Below are 12,326 nucleotides of genomic sequence, written 5' to 3'. Positions count from 1 at the left end.
CCTCTGCCCACCCTGACCACTGCACCCACTCACACACATCCAGCCCCCTGCACCCCCCTCACATACCCCAAGTTCCCTGCCCTGACTCCTTCACCCCCTCACACACATCCAGCCCCCTGTCCTGACCCTTGCACCCCTCACACCTCCCCAGCCCTGACTCCTGCATTGCTCCTTCATGCCCCCCCAACCCCTGCCCTGAAACCTGCATCCCCTCACACACACCCAGCCCCCTGCCCTGACTCCTGCACACCCCCATATCCCCACCCCCATCTTGAGAACCAAACAGGAGCTGCCCCAGGTAAGCGCTCCACACCCCAACCCTGAGCCCCCTCCCTTGCCCTAGCTCCTGGCCAGATCCTGCACCCGAACTTTTTTGTACAATATTTGGAAAGATCATTCAGTGGTCCATTGAGACCCTCCGTGATTTTCAAGTGGTCTGTGGAAAAATAAGTTAGACTACAGGAACAATCAAGGTACCTCACTTTATTTTCATTTACTTGCTATTACTTATAGGAGGATGAATTTAAAAAGACTGAAAAACGGGGGCGGGGGGAGATAACAGAGAAGGTTCTTTTTCTTGGCTGGGTCCCAAGGAGGAGCCCCAAAAATGAAGCTGAGCACAGGGCTAGGGGCCCCACTAACTCTAAATCCACCACTGGCTGTCACATCACCTGGGCTGGGGATACCGTCAGGGCCGGTGTAACCACTAGGCGACTGCCATGGGCGCCAAGATTTGGGGGTGCCAAAAAGTGGGGCCCAAAATTTTTTTTTACACTACAGTGGAGTCACATCTTACATGGGGGTTAGGTTCTAAAGTCACCACGTAAGAGGAAAATAGAGTATAGTGAAAATTACCATAAAGTACAGTATACACTAGAACGGGATCCTCAACCTACGGCACGCATGCCAAAGGTGGCACACAAGACTATTTCTTTTTAATGGCAGGCTGCGGGTCCCGGCCGCCGCTGAGCCTGCTGCTGACCTGGGGTTCTGTTCACTCAGCCGGCAGCGGGCTGAGCAGGGCTGGCTCCTGCCAGCCGGGTCCTAGCCACCAGCCCCGCTCAGCCCGCTGGGGTCCCAACCAGCTCCGCTCAGCCTGCTGCCGGCCTGGGTGAACGGTCTGGGGTTCCGTTCACCCAGGGTTCCATCCGCCGGCCTGGTGTTCCATTCACCCAGGCCGCCAGGAGGCTGAGTGGAGCCGGTGGCTGGGACCCCAGCTGGCAGCAGGCTGAGGTCCTAGCCGCTGACTCCACTCAGCCCACTGCCGGTCTGGGGTTCTGGCTGCCAGTCACGCTGAGCCTCCTGCTGGCCTGGGGTTCCGTTCACCCAGGCCCCCAGGAAACTGAGCGGATCCGGCGGCCAGGACCCTGGCTGGCAGCGGACTGAGCGGGGCCGGCGGCTGGGACCCCGGCTGGTAGGAGCCAGCGGACAGAACCCCAGACCGGCAGTGGGCTGAGCAGCTCAGCCCGCTGCTGGTCTGGGGTCCTGGCCACTGGCCCTGCTCAGCCTGCTGACGATCTGGGGTTCCAGCTGCCGGCCCCTTGCCAGCCAAGGTCTCGGCCACCGGCCCCGCTCAGCCTCCTGCCGGCCTGGGTGAACGGCAGGAGGCTGAGCGGAGTCGCCGGCTGGGACCCCGGCTGACAGCTGAGTGAACGGAACCCCAGGCCGGCAGCAGGCTCAGCGATGGCCGGGACCCACAGCCTGCCATTAAAAAAACAGCTCACATGCCACCTTTGGCACGCGTGCCGTAGGTTGAGGACCCCTGTTCTAGTGTATACTGTGTGTACTGTAGTTTATGGTAATTTTCACTATACGCGATTTTCCTCTTACGCGCTGACCTTAGAACCTAACCCCCGCGTAAGATGTGACTCCACTGTATTCATTTTTGAAAATTTATAATAAGCGATGCTCTGGAGGTTGGGGGGGTGCAAGGTGGAAGTTTCGCCTAAGGTGCAAAATATCCTTGTACCGGCCCTGGATACTGTGTCAGCTGATCCCCACAGTCTCCAACCTACCTGGGCAGTACAGTAGACATGGCCCTGCCCACTAGCTCCTCTCCACTCCCTAGCCCACCCACCACTTGCCCCACCCTTAAGGCTTAGCCCTCTTACTTTTAAAATTGATTGCTTGCCCCTCTACCCCCTTCCCCCAGGCTTTTCTGGCAGCCCTGTTGCCAGGTATCCAGTTTTAGACTGGAAACTCCAGTAGAAAACAGGACCTGAGTGTCCAGTTAGCAGTGCTGACTGGAAACTAAATGTCCGGTTATAGGAGTAAACATCACCTTGAAGTGGTCCCTTCCCAAATACGTAGTGCTTAAACAACATGACAACTAGCTCAATGTAATAGTGACTGGACAAGAAACAGCAAAGGTATCGCTAATACCAAGGTTAGGAGTAAACTGCGTTTGATTATGATCTGCAGCTAAGGACTACAAAGCTAGACTCTCACATATGTGTTGCCAGCTGTAGTTATTTTATCATGAGTCTCAGAGTGTTTGGCGTTTTTAAAGACCTAGCTCCTAGTATAATACAATTATATGAGAATCATAGAATCATAGAATCATAGAATCATAGAATATCAGAGTTGGAAGGGACCTCAAGAGGTCATCTAGTCCAACCCCCTGCTCAAAGCAGGACCAATTCCCAGCTAAATCATCCCAGCCAGGGCTTTGTCAAGCCGGGCCTTAAAAACCTCCAAGGAAGGAGACTCCACCACCTCCCTAGGTAACGCATTCCAGTGTTTCACCACCCTCCTAGTGAAATAGTTTTTCCTGATATCCAACCTGGACCTCCCCCACCGCAACTTGAGACCATTGCTCCTTGTTCTGTCATCTGCCACCACTGAGAACAGCCGAGCTCCATCCTCTTTGGAACTCCCCTTCAGGTAGTTGAAGGCTGCTATCAAATCCCCCCTCATTCTTCTCTTCTGGAGACTAAACAATCCCAGTTCCCTCAGCCTCTCCTCATAAGTCATGTGCTCCAGACCCCTAATCATTTTTGTTGCCCTCCGCTGGACTCTTTCCAATTTTTCCACATCCTTCTTGTAGTGTGGGGCCCAAAACTGGACACAGTATTCCAGATGAGGCCTCACCAATGTCGAATAAAGGGGAACGATCACGTTCCTCAATCTGCTGGCAATGCCCCTACTTATACAGCCCAAAATGCCGTTAGCCTTCTTGGCAACAAGGGCACACTGTTGACTCATATCAAGCTTCTCATCCACCGTAACACCTAGGTCCTTTTCTGCAGAACTGCTGCCTAGCCACTCGGTCCCTAGTCTGTAGCAGTGCATGGGATTCTTCCGTCCTAAGTGCAGGACTCTGCACTTGTCCTTGTTGAACCTCATCAGGTTTTTTTCTGCCCAATCCTCTAATTTGTCTAGGTCTCTCTGTATCCGATCCCTACCCTCTAGTGTATCTACCACGCCTCCTAGTTTAGTGTCATCTGCAAACTTGCTGAGAGTGCAGTCCACACCATCCTCCAGATCATTAATAAAGATATTAAACAAAACCGGCCCCAGGACCGACCCTTGGGGCACTCCACTTGAAACCGGCTGCCAACTAGACATGGAGCCATTGATCACTACCCGTTGAGCCCGACGATCTAGCCAGCTTTCTATCCACCTTACAGTCCATTCATCCAGCCCATACTTCTTTAACTTGGTGGCAAGAATACTGTGGGAGACAGTATCAAAAGCTTTGCTAAAGTCAAGAAATAACACATCCACTGCTTTCCCCTCATCCACAGAGCCAGTTATCTCATCATAGAAGGCAATTAGGTTAGTCAGGCACGACTTCCCCTTCGTGAATCCATGCTGACTGTTCCTGATCACTTTCCTTTCCTCTAAATGTTTCATAATTGATTCCTTGAGGACCTGCTCCATAATTTTTCCAGGGACTGAGGTGAGGCTGACTGGCCTGTAGTTCCCCGGATCCTCCTTCTTCCCTTTTTTAAAGATGGGCACTACATTAGCCTTTTTCCAGTCATCTGGGACCTCCCCCGATCGCCATGAGTTTTCAAAAATAATGGCTAATGGCTCTGCAATCTCACCCGCCAACTCCTTTAGCACCCTCGGATGCAGCGCATCCGGCCCCATGGACTTGTGCACGTCCAGTTTTTCTAAATAGTCCCGAACCACTTCTTTCTCTACAGAGGGCTGGTCACCTTCTCCCCATGCTGTACTGCCCAGTGCAGCAATCTGGGAGCTGACCTTGTGCGTGAAGACAGAGGCAAAAAAATCATTGAGTACATTAGCTTTTTCCACATCCTCGGTCACTAGGTTGCCTCCCTCATTCAGTAAGGGGCCCACACTTTCCTTGATTTTCTTCTTGTTGCTAACATACCTGAAGAAACTCTTCTTGTTACTCTTAACATCTCTTGCTAACTGCAACTCCAAGTGTGATTTGGCCTTCCTGATTTCACTCCTGCATCTTTTATTTTAAAAAGGTTTCTAGTCTCCTGGTTATGGAAAAGACCTTGAAAGTGTCATCCCAGTGTACCCTATAGACTCCAAAACCAAAAAGCAAAGAAAAAGCAGCCTTTAAAAAAAAAAAAAAAAAAAAAAAAAAAAAACACACATACACTTTTGGACTTTTGAAAGCACAGGGTCTGCAATACTGCATATTCCCCCTCAATCCATAAGTGGGTGTTGCTACTGACAAAGGGGAGGGTTCTTTTATTTATTTATATTCTGGGGAAAAGAGTACTTGGCACTTTAGTCCCCAATATGTGCCTGGCATTGCTCACATATACAGGAAAACAGTTTACAATCTTATGTAGTAACTCAGTTGTTAGTAAAATTTCTGTTGCATTCTGTATTACTCAGTGAAGGATAAAAAAAGATGCAGGGTATATTAAAGACCGCTATTTTATTTGTCTTTGTCCATCTGCAAGTGTAACTAGATTGGTGGGCATGCTTGTGGTAATTATGTGGGCACACAAGTTAAACACCCAAGTTATTTTAAAAGGTGGCCATTAGTGTCATCAATAGGCTCTTGAATTAGGCACCCCATTATGATAGATTGGGACAGTTCACTTACTTTAGAGCTCTTTCAGGATAAGACTTTGGGGGCAGGGATAGCTCAGTGGTTTGAGCATTGGCCTGCTAAACCCAGGGTTGTGAGTTCAATCTTTGAGGGAGCCATTTAGGGATCTGGGGCAAAAATCTGACTGGGGATTGGTCCTGCTTTGAGCAGGGGGTTGGACTAGATGACCCCCTGAGGTACCTTCCAACCCTGATGTTCTATGATTCTATTGAAGACAGGCCTATGTGTGTTTACATATGAAAAGTTAAGTGAATTTTTTTTTTTTAATGAAAGCTTTCCAAATGTGTGTATTTTATCTAGTTCCCATAGCAAAGTGGGCAGGAGTTGACTCTCTAGATGTAGAAAAATACTTTGTGGGTATGTCTACATTGCAATTAGACACCCGTGCTGGCCCATGCCAGCTGACTGGGGCTCATGGGGCTCAAGCTAAGGGGCTGTTTAATTGCGGTGTAGATGTTTGGGCTCAGGCCACATCCCGAACTCCACAAACATCCACACCACAATTAAATAGCCCCTTAGTCCAAGCCCGAATCAGCTGGCATTAGCCAGCAACAGGTTTTTAATTGCAGTGTACATGTACCCTGTGACACCACTCAAAGGGGAGACATGGGGTGTAGAAAGAAAAGTTACCATGGAAAACTGTTTTGACAGTCATGCTATAGAAATAACTTTCACACAGGTAAAGCACAGCCAAGTTTTTTTTTTTTTTTAAATCAATGTTAGCACATGCTAACTAGCCTCTATGATAAGAACATAAGAATGGCCCTTCTGGGTCAGACCAAAAGCCCATCTAGCCCAGTATCCGACAGTGGCCAGTGCCAGGTGCCACAGAGGGAATGAACAGAACAGGTAATCATCAAGTGATCCATCCCCTGTTGCTCATTCCCAGCTTCTGGCAAACCAGGGCTAGGGACACCATCCCTGCCCATCCTGGCTAATAGCCATTGATGGACCTATCCTCCATGAATTTATCTAGTTCTTTTTTGAACCCTGTTATGGTCTTGTTCTTCACAACATCCTCAGGCAAAGAGTTCCACAGGTTGACTATGTGTTATGTGAAGAAATACTTCCTTTTGTTTTAAACCTGCTGCCTATTAATTTCATTTGGGGACCCCTAGTTCTTGTGTTATGAGAAGTAGTAAACACTTCTTTATCTACTTTCTTTACACCAGTCATGATTTTATAGACCTCAATCATATCCCCCCCTTAGCCATTTCTTTTCCAAGCTGAAAAATCCCAGTCTTTATTAATCTCTCCTCATACGGAAGCCGTTCCATATCCCTAATCATTTTTGTTGCCCTTTTCTGAACCTTTTCCAACTCCAATATACCACGATACCAGCAGAGGCATTCATAGGTGCTGATTTCCTAACAGGGCTGCTATACTTACCACTCCTGGATATTAAGGCAGACTATCTGAGTTCTCCAAAGGGTTTTCCCTTCCTTCTTCTAAACTCTAGCAACCTACATTGTAGTGTACCCATTATTGTTATTCCTGTCTTTGTTTTCTATCCTGCAATATATTTTTATCTATTATTGATTGCACTGATGTAGCATTCCTGAAAGTGCTCATGCCTGCAAATTTCTGTTCTAATGTAAGAGTCATATCACTGGAATTTGCCTTTACAATTGAAAAGAGGGAGATAAGTTACTTGAAGCAAAACTTCAAGTTAAATTTTCTAGAGATGGATGCAGCAGGAGAAGGGAAGAGATTAAGAGCAAATATTACATTCGCTGATGTTTCAAATGATAAAAGAATTCAAACAAATATTCTAGGGCCCTAATTCAACAGCTACCACATAAACTCTTATTTTATTATAAGGGCTGTAACTAAGGAGCTGTAAAATTATATTGCAGAGCAAAAAAGATAAGTGAACATAGCGACAGACCATGGTGCAGTTGGGATAGTCTTAGCAGAAATGCTTTCAGGAGAGCTGATGGATTACCAGTGTTTTATGTAGGCCCATCTAGAAAAAGCTTCACACAATGTTTACACCTAAAGATGTAAGCTATCAAGATCTGAGCCATGAACATTTCACAACATATAAAAATATATATATATATATATATATATATATATATATATATATATATATATATGAGCAGCTGCCATTACTAAAACTAGTAATTGGCCATAGTTTGGCATCATTGTTGAAAGGGGAAAATGTAAATAGGTCAAGGGAATTGTAAAAAGTGCTGCCTTAGTGCCACTGCTCCTAACATAGCACTAAGGTAAGTCTCACCTTAGTTGGTTCGTACTACAGGCTGCTGGTGTCAAGTCAGATAGTAGGTGAAAAAACTACAGGTCCAAGACACTGGAAGGAGAGTGGAAAATATCATATGCTGTTTATGGTATTTAAAAACTTGTCCTCCTTCTCATTCCTTCTCAGCAACAGTTAGTTTCCTTCTCTTCTGCCTTGATGACTATGATGTTACACATATGTATTGGAGACTTAAGGATTCCCACACCTTTTTCTAGTTTTTATACCCCCACCTAGGAAATGGTATAATGTAGGCACCATTCTCTTGCCCAAGGAAAACACACAGCAACATTCCCTTTGAAGCATCTGAACCCAGGGTGGCTGATAAATGAAGTAAGCAACTTCTCTCCTTTCCCAGGTGACTGTATTGGTTTTGCAGCACCTACTCCAGGAATGAAATGCTACAACAAAAAAATAATGGACAGTTCTGTCTACACTAGAGCTGTTTGTAATTTTTTTGTTCAAAAAATTGACAATTTTTACTGACAATTTCAGTAAAATTTTAAAGAGTTTTTTCAATACTTTCAAAACATTTTCATGGTAAATACTTATTTTTCCAACAAATTTTCATCTGTACATAAGTTTTAGAAGGGTAACTCAAATCTACAGTACTCCTTGGCATTTCTTCAGAGGGGTTTCCATTTAATACAGCTGATTAATATGAGACGGTTACTCACCTTGTGTAGTAACTAAGGTTCTTTGAGAGAAATGTCCCTGTGGGTGCTCCACTCCAGGTGTTGGTGTGCCCCTGCGCCTTCACTTGGAGAGTTTTACAGCAGTACCCATACGGGTCGCACACACATGGTGCCTACCTCGTGCGCCATTGTCTGTTGAAATGTCACGTGCGCAACTCATGAGAGAGCCATAAAACAACCACACCTTGAGCTGTAGCATTTGCAGGTTGGGGTGCTGTAGTTGTCCCTCCAGTTGTGTAAGCAGGTCTGGGTGAAGGGGAAGAGTGATCGGGGGTCATGCTGACATGCGTGTCAAGAAGAGGTACCACAGTTGTCTAGGCCATGTAGGGGCTATTAGGATGACGTTGGCTCAGTCAGTCATTTTCTGTATCACCCTGGGGAGCAGTGGTATCGGTGGAAACGCATATAGAAGGTCTGCACTCCAGTTGATTAGGAACGCGTCTCCCTGAGAGTTTTCAGAGTAGCAGCCGTGTTAGTCTGTATCCGCAAAAAGAACAGGAGTACTTGTGGCACCTTAGAGACAAATTTGTTCATCTCTAAGGTGCCACAAGTACTCCTGTTCTCCCTGAGAGTGTTTCCCCAGGGCTGCTCTGGAACAGAATAGGGGACATTTGGTATTGCGGGCTGTGGCAAACAGGTCTATGTGTGGATGACCCCACTGTTGAAATACATGTTGAAGTTCTGGGTTGCTAAGTTCCTATTCATGATCCTGAGGAAACTTCTGCTGAGTTCGTCTGCCGTGGTGTTCTGGCAGCCAGGTAGATATGCAGCTGAAATGTGGATGTTGTGATGGATGCATAGATTCCAGAGCTTGAGAGCTTAGTACAGAGTGAATGGGATCTGGCTCCCCCATGCAAGCGATGTTGTCAGTCATGATTTGTATGTGTTGGTTTTGTATGAACGGTAGGAAGTGACGGCAGGCATTGCACACAACATGAAGTTCCAGGAGGTTTGTATGTAGCCCGGTCTCTGTTGTGGACCCCTGAGCTGTGTGATGTGTGCTCCCCACCGCACAAGGGAGGCATCCGTTGTAAGTAATTGTGACGGGGCTTCCTGTGTGAACAGGATCCCGAGCACAGGTTGTGCAGGTGAGTCCACCAGGTTAATGAGTCTTCGATCTCGTGGGGCATTGTTAAGCGGATGTTCATGTTGTGCTAGTTTGGTTTGTACACTGATAGCCATCCCTGCAGGCAGCACATGTGCATGTCTGACCACAAATGTGCACGCTGCCATGTGGCCCAAAAGTTGTAGACATTCATGGGCCGTGGGTTCGTGGGCTGCCACAAACAGTGGCTATGATTGTTTGTATGGAGTCGAATCTGTCTCGTAAGAGGGATGCCCTCGCTGTCGTGGAGTCGAGATAGGCGCTGATGAATACCAGCTGTCAGATAGGTTCTATCGTTGATTTCCTTGTGTTTATTTGTAGGCCGAGGCTGTGGAAGCAGTTTATTGTCATTTGCCTGGAGTTAATGGCTTCGGATCGAGTGAGAGCCTTGAGGAGACAATTGTCCAGGTAAGGGAATACAATTACTCCTTGCTTCTTCAGATGCGCCGTTGCCACTGCGAGGATCTTGGAAAAGACATGGAGTGCTGTTGACAGGCTGAAGGGTAGCACCTTGTATTGACAGTGGTCTCTGCCTAACGTCAACCTGAGAAACCGCCTGTGAGCAGGATGTATCATCACATGAAAATAGGCATCTTGGAGGTCGAGGGCTGAAAACCAGTCCCCTTGTTCCAGCGTTGGTATGATAGCTGTTAGAGTGACCATCCAAAATCTTTTCTTCCTTGAGAACTTGTTTAGTCGCCTGAGGTCGAGGATGGGTCACCACCACCCCCCACCTTTCCTTTTGCATTAAGAAGTAGTGGGAGTAAAACCCTTTTCCCCTGTGTTGTTTGGGGACCAACTCCACTGCCCCCAATTGGAGATGTTCTACTTCTCAGCACAACAATAGTTCATGAAAGGGGTCCCTGAAGAGGGACAGGGTGTGGGGGGGGATATGGTAAGAAAAGGGCGATCTTAAGTTCATCGGCTGCTCTTTTAAACAGGTCCTGAAACTGGGAAAAAATCATCCGCTGTTGGTGGTGGTGGAGGCATTATACCCTCATCAGGAGAAGAAGAGGAATTTTTTTTTTTTTTTTTTTTTTTTTAAGAAATGAAACTAAACTTACTACTAAAAAGAACTGTACAAACTGGCTAACACTAAATAACTTCACTAATCTGACTGAAAAACTAGGTATGAACGGGACTGCAGAGCTCCGTCTCAGGCCAGGGATGATTGAGAAGGAACTGAGGGGTCCGGGTTGCACACGTGACACTTCAACAGACAACGGCATGCAAGGCAGGCACCGCGCGTGCACAACCCGCACGGGCACTGCTGTAAAACTCTCCTAGCGAAGGCTTAGGGGCACACTAACGCCTGGAGTGGAGCACCCACAGGGACATCTCTCAAAGAAGCATCAAAGAATTACCTACCAACAGTCAAGAGATGCCTGAAATGTGTCTTACTTATGAAGAGAATGTTCCTTGAAAGAAATTCCATATCAACACACTAAAAAACTCACACAGAAGGAATGGAGTAAAGATCATCATGCTATGAGTGGGGTAATGTGGAAGAGAAGACTTATACCGTCTACACACTTATACATGCATACATGGACATACTTCAATAATTTACACACTCTGCTACTTGTAAAATATCTGTACACAGGCTGCATTAAAACACTGTTGCTATCTTGATGTGATGCAGATCAAACTAAAAAAGAAAAACACTTTACTATCAAGGCCTATTGTCCACAAATTATATGTCTAACACTTGGATCTTATTTTAGAAAGTCTCCCTGCTAATTTGCCTGTGCTTTGGAAAAGCAAGTAACATGTTTTGAATTACGAGAGGTTACAAGGACATTTTTGTGGTGAATTTGGGCTTTCATTTGCAAAGAAAAACCTCAGTGCTAAGAAACCCTTTTAGAAATAACATTTTTTCATCATTGCTGAACAATTTTCAGTGAAGGTTAATAGCTACTGTCCCACTGAGCTGTTTACATCCAGCTTTAGAAGAATACCAGTGCTATTTCTGCCTTTGCAGGCAACAGGAAAATAAGTGTTAGTTGATCTTGATAGAACAAAGTACTTATTTCTTCTCAATATTTTTTAAAGTAAACAGACGAGTGAGCCTTCCACACAGGGCAGTGGCTACAATAAGATTTTTCAAAGTAAGCTCAGCCAAAACTGTGCCTGTGTTCATGCTACAATGTTCTAGGACCCTAACAAAAGAAATGGTCTCTGGTTGGTCCCTTTAGTCTTTACATCTAGAGTCAAGGAGGACGAAATCTCAAACAAGCTAATGTAGACATTAGCTTTAAGATACTATTTCCTAGCTTCAGAGGCTCATAACCTATCCATAAACTATTCATAATCTAGAAAGCCCAGTTAAAGTGTGTTTTGCTATGCATGAGGGACAAAGGTTGTCAGATCTAATCTGTCTCTTTAGAAAGATATAACAAATAAACACACTTTTGTTTTTATTTCTTGCAAAATAAAAGGGGCTTTTTTATTTAATCAAACAAAAAAATGTATTTTCACTTTTTTATAATCACTATAGTATCTAAAAGTGAAAAAGCCAGATCAAAGCCCCATTTTTATTGAGATAAGGATAGCACTATCAGCTGATAATGCCAGATTTCACTGTGTCAGTACAGTACAAAGGAGTTCTCCAGTGAAGGAGGCTATGGTGACTGCACAGTGGGAGGGGAAAGTGATTTATTAGCTACTGGAAGAGTGAAAGAAGCCCCAGCTCCTCTTTTGTTTACAGGTTTTTAAGGCATTATTCCTGGAGGAATTTTGTGTCGCTGCTTGTGTGTAGAATTCATATCCCCGCAGATTTCTTTGCTCCCCCGCAGAAAAATAACTTCTGACAGGGAAGCAAAGGGAAGCCGCAAGAGTGGTCACACACCCCTCCCTGGCAGCACAGGCAGATCTGTTCAGGTGGAGGAGGAGCCACTAGAGACGTAAATCACCGCTGGCGGGGGGTGGAGTTGGCAAGTCGTACGTGTGGTAGAGACACTCTGTCCCTCTCGCTCGCTATTGCAGCAGGCTCAGCATGGAGGGGCAAGGCTTCAAGATGTTTCTAAGGAGGTAGACATGGAGCAGGCTCTGTCCCCTCAGGCAGAGCAGAATATAGCAGCCTACCTGCTTAGTGAATTGTTCCCATTGTCTTTGTGAATTCCCCCAGGAGTATAAGACAGGTGTAAAAGTTTTAAGGCTCCTTTACGTTGCCAGAGTGGTGCAAAGGACACTACAAGTGGTGTATGGCCTTATAAATGCTTA

At 46.1% G+C, this 12,326-nt stretch overlaps 1 protein-coding gene across 1 annotated transcript in view; it reads right to left on the bottom strand.

Annotated features, from left to right (window-relative positions):
• Nucleotides 1–12,326, bottom strand: part of MYO1D (myosin ID) — a 373,562-nt gene that overhangs the window by 339,644 nt on the left and 21,592 nt on the right. The window lies entirely within an intron of this gene.

The sequence above is a fragment of the Malaclemys terrapin genome, chromosome 25 (assembly GCF_027887155.1).
Source record: "Malaclemys terrapin pileata isolate rMalTer1 chromosome 25, rMalTer1.hap1, whole genome shotgun sequence".
NCBI classification, from domain to species: Eukaryota; Metazoa; Chordata; order Testudines; family Emydidae; genus Malaclemys; species Malaclemys terrapin.
The sequence above is the reverse complement of the archived record's forward strand: the minus strand, read 5'-3'. Positions and strand labels throughout refer to the sequence as shown.